The sequence below is a fragment of the Meles meles genome, chromosome 16 (assembly GCF_922984935.1).
Source record: "Meles meles chromosome 16, mMelMel3.1 paternal haplotype, whole genome shotgun sequence".
Classification (NCBI taxonomy): Eukaryota; Metazoa; Chordata; class Mammalia; order Carnivora; family Mustelidae; genus Meles; species Meles meles.
The window spans coordinates 78,908,280-78,929,167 of NC_060081.1; the positions used below are offsets into that span (position 1 = coordinate 78,908,280).

Sequence of the window (20,888 nt, forward strand, 5' to 3'; positions counted from 1 at the left end):
TTTCAGTAAAAAAAAACAATAACAGCAGCAAACAGAAATAATGAAATAAAAGAAATAAATGAAATAAAAGAAATAAATGAAATAAATATTGTCTTGTGCAGCATTAAAAAAATCAAAATAAAAATTTAAATGTGAGCAAAGGACGTGAGTCCTGTGAATTACTTGCGGCTTCGAGCACACACACATTGTTTATGGTTTGGTCTGCCATAGAAGTTGAGAAGCCCCATGTTGAAGTGACAGGTCCCCATAATTTGGGTGTCTGTAAACAATCTGCAGATAATTCAAAAGTCTACCCTGTCCTTTGCCTAAGCCCATGCCCCATAGGAAAGCATTAACCCATGTAAAGACTTCTGAATTGGTCATTGGCACCCTATCCATTCTACCTACTTCCCTTATATAGGTCATCACAGTGTGCCTGTTTTACCTACAATCTCCCCCCAAAATAGGTGTTAGGTTTGGGGTTCTCTTCTTTAGGATATGGGGGGTTGGATTTCAGGAATGCATGTTCCAAAGAGGGGAAGTGGGGTTACTCAAGAAATGGCATATAATGTAGACCTTTATCAAATCATCACATTGTATAATAAGTATCTCAGAATTTTGTCTGTTATCCCTCAGAGCTGGGGTGGGGGTGGTCAAAACAAAACAAGAGCTATCAAATGGTTTTGAAACAGATGGCTAAACATCTGGGGATAAGCTTAAACTGGATCCCTACCTCACTCCATACACAAAGGAATTTCATGCGGATCGATCACATGTTTAAATACAAAAAAATACTTCAAAATGGCTATTTTAATAATTACAATATTGATTTACACAAGGCCTCTTCTATATGATCTAACCTGCACAAGCCATGGGGTTGGGGTGGGCTATAGAAAATTAAAAGATTACATAAAATATGAATGGGATGGAGATGGGATAAAAATCTATAACAAAGGGTTGATTTTCCTAATAAAGTGCTTATAAGAATAAATCATAAAAATGCAAAATTCATGAACACACCATTCACTTGAAAAAAAATACAAATAAGGGGGGAAATGGGGAGTCTCCTAATGAAATGCACTATAAACTCATGGGGGGGTGGGGGCGTGGTCAGCATTGTAGGCCCCACATGAAACTCATGAAAGCTGTAGTGAACTATAGCTTGGGTTTGAGGTCCAACTGGACTCCCTGATCTTCATCCTCGGGGTCATACCTTAAGCTTGTGGTCACCCCTGGGTTGGCTTCCTGGAGATGGGGAAGAAGAGAGACCAGCTTGTCCTCTGCATCAACCACTGCAGCCTCTGAAAGTGGCTGAATGAAACATTGGGTGGATTCTGTAATTCAGCCCCCAAATCCACTTACAGGTCTAGTTTCCAGATAAAATTAATCCCAGCTAAATTAATCCTCTAGCATAGCTCCCCAGAGGTGAGCAAAATAAGCCCCAATGAGGGCAGAAAAAATAGCAAATACCCCTCTCCATAAATACTCAGTCCACATAAAAATGGAGGGCGTGCTCTGTAGATTTTGTTGCAAAACAACCCTCCAAAGCACCCCCCAATTAACATCAATCTACATAAGTGCTTATTATGCAAATATAGCCAAAAGACCAGCCCACCAGTCCCCATAATCCTCCAAAGTACTCCAAATAAACAGCTAATTAAAACCTGGGTACCAGCTATCAAGACCAGCCCACCAGAATGACCAACTCTTCCAAGATGGCTGCCTGTATGCCCCCCCTACATAGAAATTCTGGAACCTCTGAAGAATCCACAGGTGATTACCACAGCACTAGCCACATCTCCACCAAAATTAGGGAACAAATTCTCAGACCCTAGAGAAGCTACACCAAGAAAATGATACCCCAGAACACCCCCACCCCCACCCCTTGCCAGTCAAAACTGGCAGACTTCACAATAACCTCCAGAAGGAGGGTCACAGTTACCCAGCAGCTGCTATGTGCCGACCACTGCCCAGTGAGACCACTTTGGCCATCACCACCATTTTGCCAAGGAGTCAACCCAGGCCCAGAGAGGGATAAGAGACAAGGCTGGTAAAGGGGGAAAATGGGCTTCAAACTCGGGTAGCCGAAGACCACTGCCTGTCCACCACACCATCCTGTCCTTCTGGAAGACTCCGAACCAAGCGGGAAAGGTCTCCCGTTGTTCTTCCCAGGATGCCAGTTGTCAGGAGTCCACAACCTCTGACCCCAAGGGGAAATCCTGTAGGTTCTTCTGGATTTGGGAGCGGGTCATGGTGGGCGGGGTCGTGGTGGAGCAGGGAGGGTCATTGGACATACTCCTGCCCCCCCCCACCAGTTCAGAGGGTTGCTTGGGGCCACCTCCAGGCACTCAAATGTGTTTGAGTTTTCCTTCTGTTCGTTAGGAGTTATCCCTTCTATTGTAAACATTCCCATTTCTATTTTCCCTCCGAACTGGTCCCAAGCATAACGTGTATAGGGCTACTTTAAAATCTAAATTCTGGGATCTTCAGAAAGCCAAAAAAACTATGAGGAATTTCATCTAAATCTTGGATTACCAGTAGCCATTAGTTTTTACAATTTCAGCCAAATTTTACGTCTCTATTTGAATGCAAAACATTTTTCTAAAGGTAACAATCTGTGCCACACTTTCTTTTTTTTTTTTTTAAAGATTTTATTTATTTATTTGACAGAGAGAGAGATCACAAGTAGGCAGAGAGGCAGACAGAGAGAGAGGAGGAAGCAGGCTCCCTGCGGAGCAGAGAGCCCGATGCGGGGCTCGATCCCAGGACCCTGAGATCATGACCTGAGCCGAAGGCAGCGGCTTAATCCACTGAGCCACCCAGGCGCCCCTGTGCCACACTTTCTAAAGGTGTATAGACCATATATTACTATGTATTGACCTTTTAGAGAATAAATAAAAATAATAATAATAAGCCACTAGCTCCCCCAATAAAGTCTAGTATGAGGAGGGTCTAGAATTGAGCGGACTCTTTAGCTACTTTCGTTTTTATTTAAAGATGGGCAAAATCGTACCCCCAAAATGGCCACCTCTGCAAAACCCCATGGATGTCAAATGGCATTCTATTCGTATGCAACGAATGTAAAGAGTGTACAGGGTTCGGCCAACCACTGAGAGTTTTGCTCTCATGGGGCTTATCTCCTATCACGGGAGACATACACTTACCAAATAAATAATCAAAAGAATTGCAGATGGCGACAAGGTCTCCGAGCGAAAAAAAAAAAAAATGGAGCAATGGGAAATGGGAGATATTTGGGGAGGGATTCTACTCTACATACAAGAGTCAGAGAGGGCCTCCCAGGGGAGGTGACTTTTCTTAAGGGAAAGCAAAAGATGAAAAGGAGCTAGCCATTCATGTGAGTGGCTAACATCAATATTTTTTTATTAATATTGATTATTAAAACATTATACTTAATATTTATGGACTACTTTAACCTGTGATAGGGGGCATCCTAGGCCCTTTTGGGGAATTATCTCATTTAATCCCTCTGAAACCCTTTGAGGATGTAGCCTATCGTCTGTACAAGACGTACTCAAGCGGCGCCCCACGATACAGAATTTTTAAGAAGTGATATCTGAATCACGGTGAATAATTTATGCCCATTATGCTTGTAAACAATGGCTACACTAAAAAGGCCACTGCGGTAAGCACTTAATTTGATAATTGTTACCCTGGTTCCTAGAAATAAGAGTTAGGGATTTGGTGTCTCTGTGATCATTTTCCTGTGTTTAAACGCGCATATACTGTGAACAGCTGAAGTTTTCTGCTTTCGTCTCATGTGTTCTGTCAGTTAGGAAAGTGCTCAGCTGCACAAGACAGAGCCTTGACTTGGCGTGACACAGACAGAGACTCACAACTCACTGCGCAGGAATCCCGTGTAATTCTCCGAGTGGCTCCTGGCGTTTCTTAAGCAGTTCATCAATAGCTGGGCTCCAGCAAGTCTCTTGGCTTCGTTCTCTCTCGGTGGTGAGATGGTATCACATCTTAGCCCAAGGGGGAGGGAGAGGAGAGGGCAAGACAGCCCAGCGACTGTCTCTTCGATCAGGAATGCAAATGCCCTGCAGCCGCCCTTCCACCTTCTCAACCACGTGAAAGACACAGATACCAAGATAGCAAGATAAATACTTCGATGCCTAGATAACTAGCTGGACAGACAGAAAAATGTAGGTTTAATAACACTATCACACACACACAGACACACACACACAGAAGGATTTATAATTTTCTGTTGCACAGACCTTGATGGAACATCTAGAAAGATCTATCCAGTGCTGACCCTGGTAGAGACCAAAAAAAAAAAAAAAAAAAAAGCAAATCAGTTACCATGGGTTGGGGGGGACTCTCATATTACCATAGTGCCCACCATGACAAGACAGATCCAGGCTCTTGTTGGAGCAGGAAGCTAGGAAATGGAAGGAGACATGAGGGAGGCTTATGGGGTGTCTGTTTCTTGACCTAAATGCTGATTAAACAGATTTATTTGAGAAAATCCATTGGGTTATAAATGCATGGTTCATTCAGATTTCAGTCTGTATACTATACTTCAAAAAAAGTTATTTAAATGAGAGGAAGGAAGAATGCACTAGGCACAAGTAGTTTTACAGAAAATTCTACTAAACCTTTAAAGATCAAATAATTCCAATACTACTTTAATTATTCCAGAGTATAAGCAAAGGAAAACTTCAAATTTATTTTTTTAAAGCATGTATAATGTAACATTGATTTTAAAATGTGCCAAAGATTGGGGTGCCTGGGTGGCTCAGTGGGTTAAAGCATCTGCCTTTGGCTCAGGTCATGATCTCAGGGTCCTGGGGATCAAGCCCTGCATCAGGCTCAGCAGTGAGCCTACTTCCTCCTCTCTCTCTGCCTGCCTCTCTGCCTACTCTCTGTCAAAGAAATAAAATCTTTAAAAAAAAAAATGTGCCAAAGATTGCATCCAAGAATAAAATTATGGACCAATTCACTTATAATATCAATGTGAAAATCCTAAAATACAAGCAAACACAGTTCAATATTACATTTAAAAAATACTACAACATACCTAGATGAGATTTATTCTATGAATTCAAGGTTGGTTCAATACTAGCACAATAGTAATATTTGCAAAGTTTAATGTCCATTTGTATTTTGGAAATCCAATAAGACAGTTATCAATGGGTGCTTTCTTAATGACTATATGTATAATATATATAATACATAAAGTACACTGTCTATATACGCATATATATCTAAAATGTACTTTCTTATGTTTTATATGTAAATTTTATATACATTATAAGTATATTACATATATTAATTATAAGTATATTATAAGTATATTAAATATACTTAACTATAAATATATTTAAAATTTAGTTATAGTAATAACTCATAACTTAGTTATAGATTAGCTATATTAATAACTGATGATAAAGTAACCAAGTAATATAGATATGTTAAATAGGTATACAAATTTTTTCTCCCCAAACCAACATTTTCCCTAATGAGAAACCTCTAAAAGTTTCCCATTAATATCAGGATCAAGAAAAGCTTTCCCATTAATGTCAGGATCAAGAAACAGAAAGGACAAGGATGTCATATCACCATACTGTTTATTATTGTATTGGAAATATACACCAATTCAATTAGACAAAAGAAAGCAATTAGAGGCCTGAGAATTTGAAAGGAAGAAGTAAAACTTTTATCTTGCACTGCAAATGATATAACTATCATGATTTCCCCCGCAAAATCCACAGAAAAATAATCACTAAAAATAAGAATTTAGTAAAGAACAAGTTTATGAGATCAACATGAAAAATCAATACCTTTTCAATAATGGATAGAACATCCAGCCAGAAAAATCAATAAACAGCTGAGTTCAACAGTTCTATAAACCAAGTGGACCTAACAGAAAGATACAGAACTTTCTTCTCAACAGAAATAGGATACATTAGTGTTAAGTCATAAAGCAAATTTTAACAAATTTAAGATCGAAATTATTCCAAGCGTCTTTGACATCCAAAATAAAATAAAACTAGAAATCAATAACAGTAAGAAAGAGAAAATTCAAATATGTGGAAACTAAACAATACATTCTTGAATGACTATTGGGTCAAAGAGAAAACTAAAAGAAATTTTTAAAGTATCTTGAGACAAACAAAAATGAAAATACAACTTACCAAAACCTAAAGGATGCAGCAAAAGCAGTACTGAAAGGGAATAAATTCCTACAACAAAAGAAGAGGAAAGAGCTCAAATAAACAACCCGACTTTGTATCTCAAAGCACTAGAAAAGAACAGACTAAGCATAAAGCTAGTAAAAGGGAGGAAATAGTAAAGATTCAGGCAGACATATATGAAATAGAAAAACAATAGGGAAAAAAAAAACCCCTACAAGTTGGTTTTTTGAGAAGATAAACAAAATCAAGAAACCCTTAGCTAGCCTACGGAAAAAAGAGAGCAGACTCAGGGTGCCTGGCTGGCTCAGTGGGTGAAGCTTGTGACTCTTGATCTTGGGGTCACGGGCTCGAGTCCTACACTGGGTGGAGAGATTGCTTAAAAATAAAATCTTTTTTAAAAAAGAGAGCGAAGTCTCAAATTTTGGAAATCAGAAATGAAAGAGGAGACATTACAACAGACGCTTCAGAAATAAAAAGGATAAGGGAATATTATGAACAATTAAATGCCAACAAATTGGATAACCTAGAAGAAGTAGATAAATTCTTAGAAACATACAAGCTAGCAACACTGAATCAAGAAGAAATAGAAAGCCTGAACAAAAGGAGATTATATTTGTAATCAAAACCCTGCCAACAAAGAAAAGCCCAGGACCGGATGGCTGCATAAGTGAATTCTGTCAAACATTCAAAGAAGAATTAATACCAAGTTTTCTTAAACTCTTCCAAAATAACAGAAAAAGAGGGAACACTTCCAAACTCATATTATGAGGCCAGTACCAACCCGACACCAAAGTCAGATAAAGGGACCACAAGAAAAGAGAACCACAGGCCAACATCCTTGATAAATACAGATGCAAAAATCCTTGATAAAATACTAACAAAATTTAATAGCACATTAAAGATCATACACCATGACCCAGTGGGATTTACCCCTAAGATGCCAAGATGGCTCAACATTGGCAAATCAATCAATATGGTAAAACACATTAACAAAACAAAGGATAGAAAGTACATGATCATCTCAGTTGATGCAGAAAAACATCTGACAAAGTTCAATATCCATTCGTGATAAAAAACTCTCAACAAAATATGTATAGAAGGAACTTCCATTGACCCAATAAAGGCCAGTGGGGAAAAAGTCCACAGCTACTACCAAAATCGATGCGGAAAACCTGAAAGCTTTTCCTCTAAGATCCAGTACAAGGCAAGGATGCTAACTCTAGCCACTTCTGTTCAACGTAGTACTGGAATTTGTAGCCAGAACAATTAGTCAAGAGAAAGAAATAGAAGTCATCCAAATTGGAGAGGAAGAAGTAAAATTATCTCTGTTTGCAGGCGACCATGATCATATACCCAGGACACTCTGAAGGCTCACCAACAGCTCTTAGAACTAATACATGAAATCAGTCAAGTTGCAAAATTAAAAAACCAACGTATAAAAATAAGTCACAACAACAAACGATCCAAATGGGAGGTTAAGAAAACAGCCCAGGCTGTGGGAAGATGGCGCAGGAGGCTGGTGACATGGAGGACAGGCAGCTTTCCGACTCGGATTCTGACAGGCCACTGATAGGCCGCTGCAGGGACCAAAAACACTAGGTGGGGACAGCACCGAGGCCCTTCCAGGGCGCAGCAACGCCGGCATCACATTATCGGACTGTTAAAAGTGTGGATTCGAGGGAAGAGACTTTTTCGGGTACTGATGATAATAGCTCTCTTTGGAATTGCAAGCGACAGAAACGTTTTAACCCTCCTTCCAAGCCAGAGTAGCGAGAAACCACCTGTTCCTGGAGAAGGTTAACAACGTATGGGGTGCTGAGCTACAAGGATAGAACCAAGGTGTAGAGGCCACTGAACTTGGTATTTTGGGAATGGAGGGCGCTATAGACAGAAGCAGACAATGGGAGACCGACCGTCCTTTGCTTGCTGGAGGAAAGCTCAAGAACATACAACGGCATTAGACAAAGCCCTAGATGAATACAGGCACAGTGGCAAAAGTGTGGGATCAAAGGAAGAGGAAAATGGGCGAGGTCATCGCATACAGAACTGACCTGTTAAAGACAGGCCAGAGGACAGACTAGAAATGAACCCTAAAGGCTGGTAGCAGATCACAGAGGGCGATTCCCAGCAGAAACTGGCTGATGAAATTTCTTTCAGGTTGTAGGAAATTTCTTTCAGGCTGCAGATCTTTCCAGAGAAGATCTGATAGCTCAAGTGGTAAGGATAATTGGAACAAAAAGGCAACCGAACTTCTCATGGGAACTGCCGAAGTCGAGGAAAATGCTGGTCTTTTCAAAATGAATGCTAGTTGGAGAGAGACACCAGGTGGGGTTTTCCTGGATTCCCTGAAAAACACTCCTAGTGTCAGCGAGGAACAAATGAAGGACATTTTCTACAGTGCAAATCAAAACAAGTGTGCATAGAAAAAGGCTGCTAGGAAGAGAACATAGGTGTTGGGGACAAAACATGAAAGAAGCTATTAAAAATCGAAATTTTCAAGATGACAATGCATCATGAGAAACTTTTGCAAGTGACATGAACGAGGCACTGGGCTCTCTTGACGCTCCCTTGGAAAGCCATGCAGAGGTCAAGGCGGACACAGAGGCCACTGAGGTTGATTGTTCTCACAATCTGGACGTCTTGTAGTCCATTTTGAGGAATAAACCTTTCTAAAATAACATTGTAATAAGCTGTTTCTACTGAGATTGCTTTGTTTCACTTTGCACGGATAAACATAAAAATCTGGAGAGAAAGAACTGTTTTCTTGTTTAAAATAAAATTGAATTTGTGGGGAAATGAATGCTATTTCTTTTTAAAGATTTTATTTATTTATTTGAGAGAGAGAAAGTGAGCAAGAGCTGGGGGTGGCAGGGGGTGAAGTAAGGTAGGGAGGGGGGAAGCAGACTCCCCACTGAGCAGGAACCCCCGAGGGGCTGGGTCCCAGGACCCCTGGGATCACCACCTGAACTGAAGGCAGATGCTCAACCGACTGAGCCACCCAGGAGCCACGGGAAAGGAATGTCATTGATAGAAACATTCTTCATGTCTGACAAAATACTTAAAGGTGCCTACCAGAGGATTTAATTTCTCAGTCTGTTGCATTTGGAAATTGCGACTAGTCAATAATTCCTTTTGTCCAGGATATTATAATATACTATTCAAAAACATGTTTTCTTTTTCTGATTTATCTGGTTTATCCTTGCAGCAAATTATGATTGGTTTCAAAACATTCCATTAGAAGATCCTAATAAGGCACATAAATTGTTAAGCCATTACAAATGCATTAAAATTTAGTTTTTCTATGTTCTAAGAACTTTTAGGCCATTTTAAAGATAGAGACTAAAAATAGGTTTACACGGATGGCTCTTCCCACTTATTTGTCCAGAAGGAAATTAACATCAGAAGCTTTTCAAAGATATATTGGTTCTTAACTTTAACTTTGTTTTTGACTTTTTTTAAAATTAACTCATTCATACACAAAATACTGAATATGATCCAGACCAGTGTAATCACCATGAAATTTTTAAAAATTCCCAGAGGTTGCTTGTATAAGACTGTTTTACCTTATGTTTAAAAAATTAGGTCTTAAAAATGTTACCTTGGGAAAAAAGAAAAGGAAAGAAGAGAAGAGAAAAGAAAAGAAAGAAAAGGAAAACCAATCCCATTCACAACAGCAACAAAAAGAATAAAATACTTATGTATAAACTTAACCAAAGAGGTAAAAGACTGACAGGCTGAAATGATAAAATGGAAGAAATTAAAGAAGACCTGGATGAATGGAAAGATTCCATTGAACATATCCCAAGTTCATGGATTGGAAAAATTAATATTGATAAAATGTCCATAATACCCAAAATGATCTATAAATTCAATGTAATCTCTATCAAAATCCCAAAGGTAATTTTTACAGAAATAGAAAAAAATTTTATCATTATTATGAAACAAAAGACCCCAAATAATCAAAGCCATCTTGGATAGGAGTAACAAAGCTAGATGCATCACACGGAAATATATTTCAAAATACATGGCAAAGCCGTAGTAATCAAAACAGTATGGTACTAGCCTAAGAATGAGATATAGATCAATGGAACGGAATAGAGAGCCCCCCCCAAAAATCCACACGTCTATAGTCAATTGATTTTTGACAAAAATACTAAGGAGGGAAAAGATATAGGGAACACTGGATATCTACAACAGAAGGATGAAACTGGGCTCATCTCACACCGTACACACAAATTAAGTCGAAATGGATTGAAGATGTAAATGTAAGACCTGAAACCATAACATTAATGGAAGCTAACATAGGAGAGAGGTACATCGGTGGCTCAGTCAGTTGAGTATCCAACTCTTGGTTTTACCTTAGGTTTTGATCTCGGAGTTGTGAGTTCAAGTTCTGCTTTGGGTTCCATTCTGGGTGTGGAGACTACTTAAAAAAAAAGAAAGAAAAGGAAAGAAAACATAAGGAAAAGCTTCTTCATTGGTTTGGACAATGATTTTTTAGATGTCACCAAAAGCACATGCAACAACAGCAAAATATAGACGAGGGATTCCCAAAATCAAACCAGAAGCCTTCCCCATGGCAACAGGAGCAGTGAACAGTGTGAAAAGGCAGCCTGTGGAATGGGAGAATATATGTGTAAACCATACATCTGGGAAGGGCTTAATACCCAAAATATACATCCCAAGATCAAGAGCAAAGAAACCAATAACCCAATTATAACATGGACAAAGGACCTGAATAGGTATTTCTCAAAAGAAGACCTACAGATGACCAACAGGTACGTAAAAGGTGCCCAACATCACTCATCACCGGGGACATGCAAATCCAAACTACCATGAGGTATCACCTTGCACCTACTAGAAAGGCCATCAGCATAAAGGCAAGAGACAAGTACTGGAGAGGATGTGATTAATAGAAAATTCCTGCACACTGCTGATAGGAATTACATTGGTTCTGCTGCTATGGAAAACAAAGGTTTTCCATAGGTTCCTCAAAAATGAGAACAGAACAAACTTACGAGCCAGCGAACCCACTTGTGGGTATAGAGCCAAGAGAAACGCAATCAGTACCTTGAAGAGATATTTGCTCTCCTGTGTTCGCTGCAGCATTATTCCCAACAGCTAAGCTAAGGGAACAACCTGTCTATAGATGAATGGACAAAGAAAATGCTGTGCGCGCGCACGCATACACACACACACACACACACACACACACACACACACACACAGAGGAATATTCTTCAGTCTTAAAAAAGAAGGAAATCCTGCCACTTAGGATAATACAGATGAATCTGGACGACATTATGCCAAGTGAAATAAGCCTGAAACAGAAGGAAAAACACTGCCTGGCCCACCTCATATGTGGAATCTAAAATAGGCTCATAGAGGCAGGGAGAACGGTGGTCACCAGGCGCTGGGAGGACGGGGGAAAGGGGACATGTGGGTCAGAGGTGAAGCTCCAGTTATACGAATATGTTCTGCAGATCTAAAGCACAGCCACGTGGCCGCGGTTAACAGCGTGTTGCGTATCGAAATTCGCTAAGAGAGCGGGTAGTGAGTGTTCTGGCCACGAAGGGGAGAGTGGTTATGTGTGAGGCGAGGGATATGCTGACTAATCCGACTATGATGACTGGTTCACAAGCAGACATGTATCCAAACCTCAAGCTAAAGGATCAAATACATATTTTTCTGTTTTTGTGTTTGTTTTAAACATATATTCTTAAATTGTCATTTATACCTCAATAAAGATGGGGAGGGGGAATCAATAGCGCGTGGCAAGTAAAACAATAAAGCTGTTAGAAGAAGACACGGGAGACCACTAGCTGGAGAGGGCACCACACTGCATCCTGCCTATACGTCTCGTTTAATTTGTAAAGGGTAAGCCCCCCTTACTCTTTCCCTGTTGAAGGAACCAGGTTCTTTGTCCCACAGAGTTCTCCACATTCTAGATTTTTCTGATGGCATCCGCATAGTACAGACCCATTTGGAATTCTGTTTTGAGTAAACCAACTATTTTTTTTTAAGGTTTTCTTTATTTGAGAGAGAGAGAGAGCAGGAGCAGGGGGGGTGGGAGAGGGAGAAGTAGACTCCCCACAGAAGGCAAACCCTTCACCAGGAGCCACCCAGCTACCCCCAAACCAACTATTTTTTTAAAAATCATAAAATTATCAGGGAAACTGGAACAGTAACTGGTATTCAACAATATTTTTTAAAGGTGTGAACGTTTTTATGTGTGACAGGAGATTACGGTTATGTTTTTTAAGGAATTCTCATGTTTTAGGTGTACCCACTGGAACAGAATAGGACGTTCCCAAGTAAGTCAGTCCCAGCAAGGCTGTGCTCCTAATGGCCCAAGAGCAGGCTCTCTGGCTCGGAGGTGGGGGGAGGGGAGCCCTGATTTGTCTTATTTGCCCATTTCCAGGATGTAAATGCGCGCATCGCAGTTCAGTTCAACTCCCAGCGGGACATCACTGAGCAGGGAGAGGGGAGGAGAAGAGTATGAGCAGCCCTAGGCAGACCCGGAGACCCAGCACCAACATCACCGTGGGGCAGAGACAGGACCCTGGGTGTGAGTTGGTCTTTGCTGAAACGGAGTGATGTGTCCGAGGGGGTTCATCTGGTGCTCTAGTGTTTTTATTGAGTTGTAATCGACAGAACATCTTCTTAGTCTCAGGGTGCACAACAGAATGATTTGATACACATATGTATTCCCAGATGGTTACCACAATCAGTTTAGTTACAAAAAGAAACCTTTTTTTCTTTCTTGTAGTGACCACTTTTAAGAGCTACTCTCTTCGCAGCTTTCAGACATACAACGGAGCCCTCACCGGGCTGTACATTTCAGCCCCGTCTCATTCTGTATATGCTTGACTTTTTAACTAAAAATTTAAAAAGACAAACCCCGAATTGCAAGATTGAAATTTTTAGACCTTTTCATGTTACGGCTGATCAGTGCAGATAATTACGAACAGACATCACATGACCCCGTCCATGGTGCGTGACATAGAGCGTCACCAAGAGCTCCTACCCGCTCGACCCTGGTATAACGAGGTGCTTTGCAAAAGATAATGCCAGGGGCTCTCATCATCCTCGCTTCACAGATGAAGACATTGAGGAGAAAGCCATGCAATTTCCTTGGTTTATGCTCACACAGCCAAGAGCGGCTGAGTGGGGATTCAAATCCAGGTAGTCAGGCTCCAGAGTCTATGATTTTAAACTCTGGCCCAAGACACTTAATTTTACTTTATTTTGTTTTTTATTTATAATTTTGTTCTTTCCTTGAGTCATCTCTACGACCATCACAGGATTCTAACTCATGCACCCGCGATCAAGAGTCACGTGCTCCAAGAATGGAGCCAGCCAGGCGCCCCACTGAATTTTTAAAAAAACATGCCAAATGGCTAGATTAGAAATAAACCCGGTGATGCAGCCCACTGGCAGCTGTTTAGGAGAACCGTCTTCTCATCACAGATCCGGTGGGTGCCTCTGTCGGCCCAGAGCTAACCCATGTGGCCCCTGGCTTCGGGCAGCATGTCCCTGCTGGGAGGCAAGCACATTTATTTCCAAAACATGATTTCATTTTCATGAGGCCAAGTGGAGCGGGATCGAGGGGACTGTTGATATATACAGTTTTTGGGTTAGTCTTTTATCAAAATGGTGTTCTGGTAGTTTCTCTGTATTCATCTGTTAAGAGTGATTTATCTGTATTTTACAAACACAAGAAACATGTTTTGGCAAGGAGATGCGGAGCAAGGGGAACTCTCGTGCACTGTTGGTGGGGATGCAAGCTGGTGCAGCCACTGTGGAAAACAGCATGGAGGTTCCTCAAAAAGTTAAAAATAGAGCTACTCTATGACCCAGCAATCGCCCTGCTGGGCATTCACTCAAAGATACAAAACAGGAATTCATGAGACCGAGCCCTGCACTGGGCTCTGCACTCAGCGCGGAGTCTGCTTGAGATTCTCTCTCCCTCTGCCCCTCCCCACCCTGCTTGCCTGCTCTTTCTCTCGCTAAAATAAATAAATAAATCTTTAAAAACCCACACTTACTCAAAGGGTTACATGTGCCTCTATGTTTATTGCAGCATTATTTGTAATAGCCGAAGTATGGAAGCAGCCCAAGTGTCCACTGATAGATGGACATAGAGATGGGGATACATATTATATATATTATGTTATATTACATTATATTACATTATATATTGGACATAGAGATGGAGATATATATGTTATATTATATTACATTATATATATCAATCACATAAACAAGATGGGATATATATATACACATATGGGAACATTCCTTGGACATAAAAAAGAATGAAATCTCGCCACTTACAATGACGTGGATGGAGCTAGAGAATATTGTGCTAAGTGAGATAAGTCAGAGAAAGACCGATACCATGTGATTTCATTCACATATGGAATTTAGGAAAGAAAACAAACAAGCAAAGAGGAAGAAATGAAAGAGAAGCAAACCAAAAAACAGACTCTTAACCGTAGAGAACTCACTGCTGGTCCCCAGAGGGGCGGGCGGGGGGGTGGTGGTGATGGGACGGGGGATGGGGATGAGGGTGTGCCCTTGTCGCGATGAGCTGAGCACCGGGTGACGGATGGAAGCGCTGAATGTCTGTATTGTGCACATGAAACTGATGTAACACTGTAGGTTAGCTAACTGGAGTTTAAATGAGAACTTAAAAAATGAAATCTGAATGTTTTCACTTTTTGTCATCACGTAGACTATTCTACCCACTCAGTAAATAGCTACCCGACACTCACTACCCCTCAGGTGCTGTGCTGGGCACCAAAGGGACAGCTGCGAAGAGGGCAGGAAAGCCTTCGTGTTCTCGAGGGAGACTAAGACAGTGAAATGTTAACCTAAGAAATCACCAAAGTAGGGGCGCCTGGGTGGCTCCGTGGGTTAAAGCCTCTGCCTTCGGCTCGGGTCATGATCCCAGGGTCCTGGGATCCAGCCCCGCCTCGGGCTCTCTGCTCGGCAGGGAGCCTGCTTCCTCCTCTCTCTGCCTGCCTCTCAGGCTGCTCTCTCTCTGTCAAATAAATAAAATCTTAAAAAAAAGAAAAAATCACCAAAGTAACTCCGAGCGTCCCAAGGTCGATCTAAAGCAATGGGATGTGGTGCCAGTGGCGTCGCGGCAGAAGCTGTGATGGAGGAAGGTCTATCTCAGGAGGTGACGCTGGCCTGAGACCAGAAATGGGAGAAGAGGCAGGAGCTGAGGCATTGGGGCACAGCCCTGAGGAAGGTCCCCGGGGCAGTCCCCGGGGCAGTCCACATCACCAAAGCACACATTCTGAGACACAAACGAGTGCTTATAACTCAGGACTTTCACGACGCTCGCTGGGGCTCTCCGGCCGTGCATCCCAGGTCTTTCCTTTCCAAAGCAAGCTTCTACGGAAACACCAACCAAAAGGGGAGAGTTCGGCCTGGCCAGGTGGACCTGAGGGTGGGGACAGGAAGAGGGCGAATGATGGGAAGACTCAGCTCTCGGAAGCAGGGTAGTAGAACGAACCCCTGGAGAAACAGGAGGCCACTTCCATCGACTTCCCGGTGCCATAAGTGAGCTCATCAAGAAGCTCTCTCGAAACTGCAGAGGTGAGCGCAGGGCCTCCCCGACCCCCGCCTGCCTAGACTGTTCTACGCACATGTTGCTGCCTCACAGATGAAATCCAAGTCTGAGAAAACGGAAATCAGCTGCTGGAAATGAGGATCCACGAGCCAGAGATGAGAATCGTTTCCTCACTTTTTTTCCAAAAGGAAAGAAACAATCAAGGGAAAAAAATACTGTGACCCGGGGCGCCTGGGTGGCTCAGCGGGTTAAAGCCTCTGCCTTCGGCTCAGGTCATGATCCCAGGGTCCTGGGATCGAGCCCCGCATCGGGCTCTCTGCTTGGCTGGGAGCCTGCTTCCTCCTCTCTCTCTCTCTGCCTGCCTTTCTGCCTACTTGCCTACTTGTAATCTCTATCTGTCAAATAAATAAATCTTTTAAGAAAAAAAAAATACTGTGACCCTATTCCCTGAGGGAGGGGAACCTCAGAGGAAAGAGAGAGTCTCCATTAAATTGGGTTTCAGTGAAAAAGGACTTTAAGCAATGGATAATTGTACATGGGGTTGGGATTACCAAACAGCCCCTCAGACAAAGGCTAAGAATGTTGCTGTGTTTTCTCATCATTTCCTCCCTGATTGCCTGGTACTTGCTTTAGAATTTTATAGATCGCTAGCAAACTGGGGATCCCTGGACGTTGTAATAACTGGCCAGCTCGGGCATTCTAAACTATGTTCTTAGCGTTTTATAATTTAATAGTGCTTAGCAAACATCTGAAGACCCATCAAAAAAAAAAAAGCCACACTGCAAAAAATAAAAAATCACAGTGTATTTGGTAAATCCGCAATTATCCAATATTTCTCTCTCTGTTTTGTCTTTCCCAATTATGAAGTAGCCTTTGTTGGTAGTGTCCACAATGAAAATATTTTTCCGATGCCTTTCAAGTGTGAAATGTCTTGGGCTCGCAGGGTTTGAGGAACGCTTCGACGTAGTTCCATTTGGGTAATTTGGTGTTACAATTTCTTTCCTAGTTTCAAACTGAAAACTTTTTAAGTACCACATCTCAGACACGTTGGCCATGAAAAGATGTAGATTGAAGAAGAAGAATCCCTAAAGAAAAATGGTGCCAGATAAGGAAGAAACCAGACAGCTCGAACACCAAGTTTTAAGGAAAAATTCAAGTTTTCTTGCCTTCACACAGAAGGGGATCATCGCCTCTGAAATAACTGGAATGATTCTTATTTGTCTCCGGGAACAAGAGTCCAACGTAGAGATGAAAACATTTTACAAAAAGGAAGAGGACTTTCCTTAATTAGTAAGTGAAAATCTAAAAATCAGCGGGTCCTACAGGTTAAATTCAAAATGACAGTGTATGATAACAAAACATTAAACCTTTACCCATAAAATTATAGCTTCTTGTGCGAGCCAACTGAAAAATTACCCCATATAGCATTCTAAAATTGCTTCCATCCACGACTATAAACATTTCCATTATCTTCATATAGAGGTTCAAATATTCTTGTAATAGTTTTAGCAATAAATTGAATTTGTAACAGTAGCTTATCATTTGCCTTAAGGCTCTTACTTTTATTAAGTAGTAATACCAGTACAGAAACCATCGGAGTCCCGTGGGTGTGCCTGTGACAATACGAGTTCACTCGATCCAGGATCAACCCTCAGTGAAAGCCGCTGATGTGCTGAAAGTAAACGCTCAGTCTTGTATGTCTTCCTTGTGGAAGGAAGGAAGGAAGGAGGGAAGGATGGCAGAGGGTGGGGGGGAGGGAAGGATGGAAAGGGAGGGAGGGAGAAAGAAAGGGAGAAGGGAGGAAGAGGAGGGAGGGAGGAAGGAGAAAGAGAAAAGAAAGAAAGAAAGAAAGGATGGATGGAAGGAAGGAACAGAGGGAAGGAGGGAGGGAAGGAGGGAGAAAAAAACAATAAAACAAAAACCCAGGATTTGCTTTACACCTACCTACCTGAAATAAAAGTTCAACGTATACATCGCCTACTTCTTCTTCAATCGGGAACTTTAAATTCGGACACAGAACTACATCATTGACACATCCGATCAAGGCAAGGGCTTTTTCAGATACAATTCAGCGTGTCTTCTGAAACCCAAACCCTCCTCAGAAGTGTTTAAACTCAGATGAGCTCTGAGAGCCGGCCTCGGTCCCTGCTCCCAGAACAAGCCCTTCTGACCCCTTCTGACCCCTGGTCTTTCCACGGCCACCGTGGTTTTGTCCAGCTGGCTGGCAAGGCGGCGACTTCCGAAGAAGGCTGTCCCGTAGGACTGCTTCTGGTTCATTTGGCTCTTTGGGAAACGATACTGACGCTTTGTCTTCTGACCCTGGTGCCTGACACACTTCGCAGAGAAAACTCCGTCCCAGCAAACAGCACCCAGACCGTAGCCGGAGGGGCTGACCGCAGCAAGGCAGGGCACGAGCCCCCAAATCGGCCAACGTGATTCCCCACGTTACCGGGTCCAAGGAGGAGGCACATCGCGCTGCTCCGTAAGGGTTCAAAGGGGACTTGAAAGCTTTGGGTCCCGTCCCGGTGGTTTTCTAAGCCCGGGGCAGAGCAGTAATAAAAGGACACTTCCTGATACCACGTGTGTGTCTGCCAAGCGGGCATGGGACCAACGGCCAGCGATATTCTCAACGTCCCTGAAGTCAGGAACGAGCAAAACAGTGCCTGTGCCCATCGCCGCTACTGAATTTCACTCTGGAAGTTCTGGTCCCACTTCCAGCACAATGAGACAAAGATAATCAACCATCACTACTGGAATCAAAAACCTGCGAAAGTAGAAGGTAAACCTTGTCATCACGCGTGGACGATAGGATCGGCTGCCTTTGGAAAACCCCGGAGAAGAGCCTCTGTGTGCGTGTACCCGAACTTAACCCTTGCTGAGCGCCCCCCCCCCCCCCGTCCCCACTGTCCCGCCGCTCACACACGTGTAACCGCGGGGATAAAAGGCAGCACTGATGGGGTGCGTACCGCACGCGGGTGCGGTTTCAGACGTGGTACTCACACCCGTGCCACGGTGAACAGGAAGTCTTCACACCTGGTGGGTGCCGGTGACGGGCCAGGATCTGTCCCATAGTTTTTAACACTCTTATCGATTGTAAGAGACTTTGGGTACTGTTCGTGCCATACTGCGGGATAGAGTGAATTCTTCATAACATATGTATGTTACTCTGTATCTATTTCTTATACATACATGGGAAATACATATTAAATTATATATAATTGCTATGCTATAGATTATAAATTTTAAATTTATAAATGCTATGATTTAAATGCTATAGATTATAAGTTATAAATTGTAGGTTAATAGTGTGTTATATGCTTATATTATGGCATGTATCTGTATATTTCATGTAATTATACAGGTAAAAGTTGATATATTACATATTCAATTATAGAGAACTTAGACTACACCAGATTGTATATTATGATGTAAATATAAACTCCCTAGCATGATAATAGTCAACCAGTATGATTGATGCTTCCAGGGAGGGGATCCTGGTGGGGGATCTTTTTCCTTTTATTGGACCTCAGGAAAAGAGTTCATGGTCATCCCCAACCCCCGGCCTGGCCATGGGAAAGGGTTACAGGTTTCATTGATTTATTTATCCCCTTGAGCTGCATTTCCTTTCCCACCACCAATGGCAATTCTAGTAGGTTTGAGGTGTGTCCTTTTGTGTGTATGTGTTCTTGGAAAAAATGCAGGAGTTTTTTGAGGCACCTTATTTTTAATTGACGTAAGAGGTATTATGATGTAGGTCTCGTTCCATTTTCCCCCACCCAGACACTCCGTGTCTGCGCGCTCTGAGTGTGCCTCTGACGCCGCTTCCCGTGTCTGCATGTGGCCGCTGCGGCGGTCAGTGTACGCACCACAGACTGCCCCACGCCGAGACGGTTTAAAGCCACGAAGGCTTCTTTCTCACTCATGCTCTCTGTCCGCTAGAGGTTGGCAAGAGGGCCTTGCTCGCTGTAATCACCCAGGGACCCGTGCCCCATCTCGATCGCTGCCGCAATGAAAGGAGATAGAAGGATGTAGCAAAGCACGCCCTGACTTGATTGTCATCTGGCAGTGGGACCCCTACCTTCTGCCCATATCTGATGGCCAGAGCGTGGCACGTGCTTCTGGTTAACCTTCCACGGCAGGGAAGTCCAGTCCCACCACACGACTATAGGAGGGGTCGGAATAGGACAGTCCCAGTGAGTATCATACTTCCTCACGTTGCCTTCGTCTCCCTGCCCCCCAGACGATGGTATGATGAACAATCCTGTGTATGTCCCCCACAGGCCCCTGCACCATTGCTTTGAACATCACCCAGCAGTGGGATTTCTGGACAGGTGGGTGTTATTCAACTTCACTAAGAGCACCAGATCGTTCTCCAGAGTGGCCGCTCCAGTGTTCGTTCCGAGCCGGCACGAAAGGGCATTCATTCACCCATCTTGCCAACGCTTGACAATAACGAGTTTTTAAAATTTTGCCAGTCAAATAGGTGTAAAATGATAGCAATTATTGCTCTAAATTGTAGTTCTCTGATCTCTAACGAGTTTAAGTATTTCTTCGTATGCGTAGATTTCTTCTTCTGTAAATTGCTTCTTCATTTTTTTTCTATTACAGTGTCTATATTTTCCTATTGATTTTCAAGAGTTGCTTGTAGAGATTTCTGCTTTATATCCTTTAGTATCTTTTAGATGTAGACGAATATGAATATGGATATATTCCTGTTCCCCCAGAAGGTTATCTGTTTTAATGGATTGTATCTCATCTCCCAACTCTTTGTTGCGGGGGGGGGGGTGGGGGGGTGGGAGGGGGAGGGGAATCTCAAGAAAGGAAGATAGGCCAGGCTTAAATCAGGAGATATTCCTGGGCCAATCAAAGGTGACTGGGATGGGGGTTCCTCAAAAAGTTAAAAATAGAGCTACCCTATGACCCAGAATTTGCACTACTTGGTATTTATCCAAAGAATACAAACATAGTGATTCATAGGGGACCCTGCACCCCAATGTTTATAGCAGCAATGTCCACAATAGCCAAACTATGGAAAGATCCCAGATGTCCATTGGTAGATGAATGAATAAAAAAGATGCGGTGTAGGATGCCTGGGTAGCTTGGTTGGTTAAGCATCTGCCTTTGGCTCAGGTCATGATCCTGGAGTCCTGGGATCAAGCCCCACATCA

General features: G+C 42.5%; 1 pseudogene; it reads left to right on the plus strand.

Moving 5' to 3' along the window:
- Nucleotides 1–7,640: 7,640 nt before the first annotated feature.
- Nucleotides 7,641–8,783, plus strand: LOC123926652 (annotated as a pseudogene).
- The last annotated feature ends 12,105 nt before the right edge of the window (nt 8,784–20,888 follow it).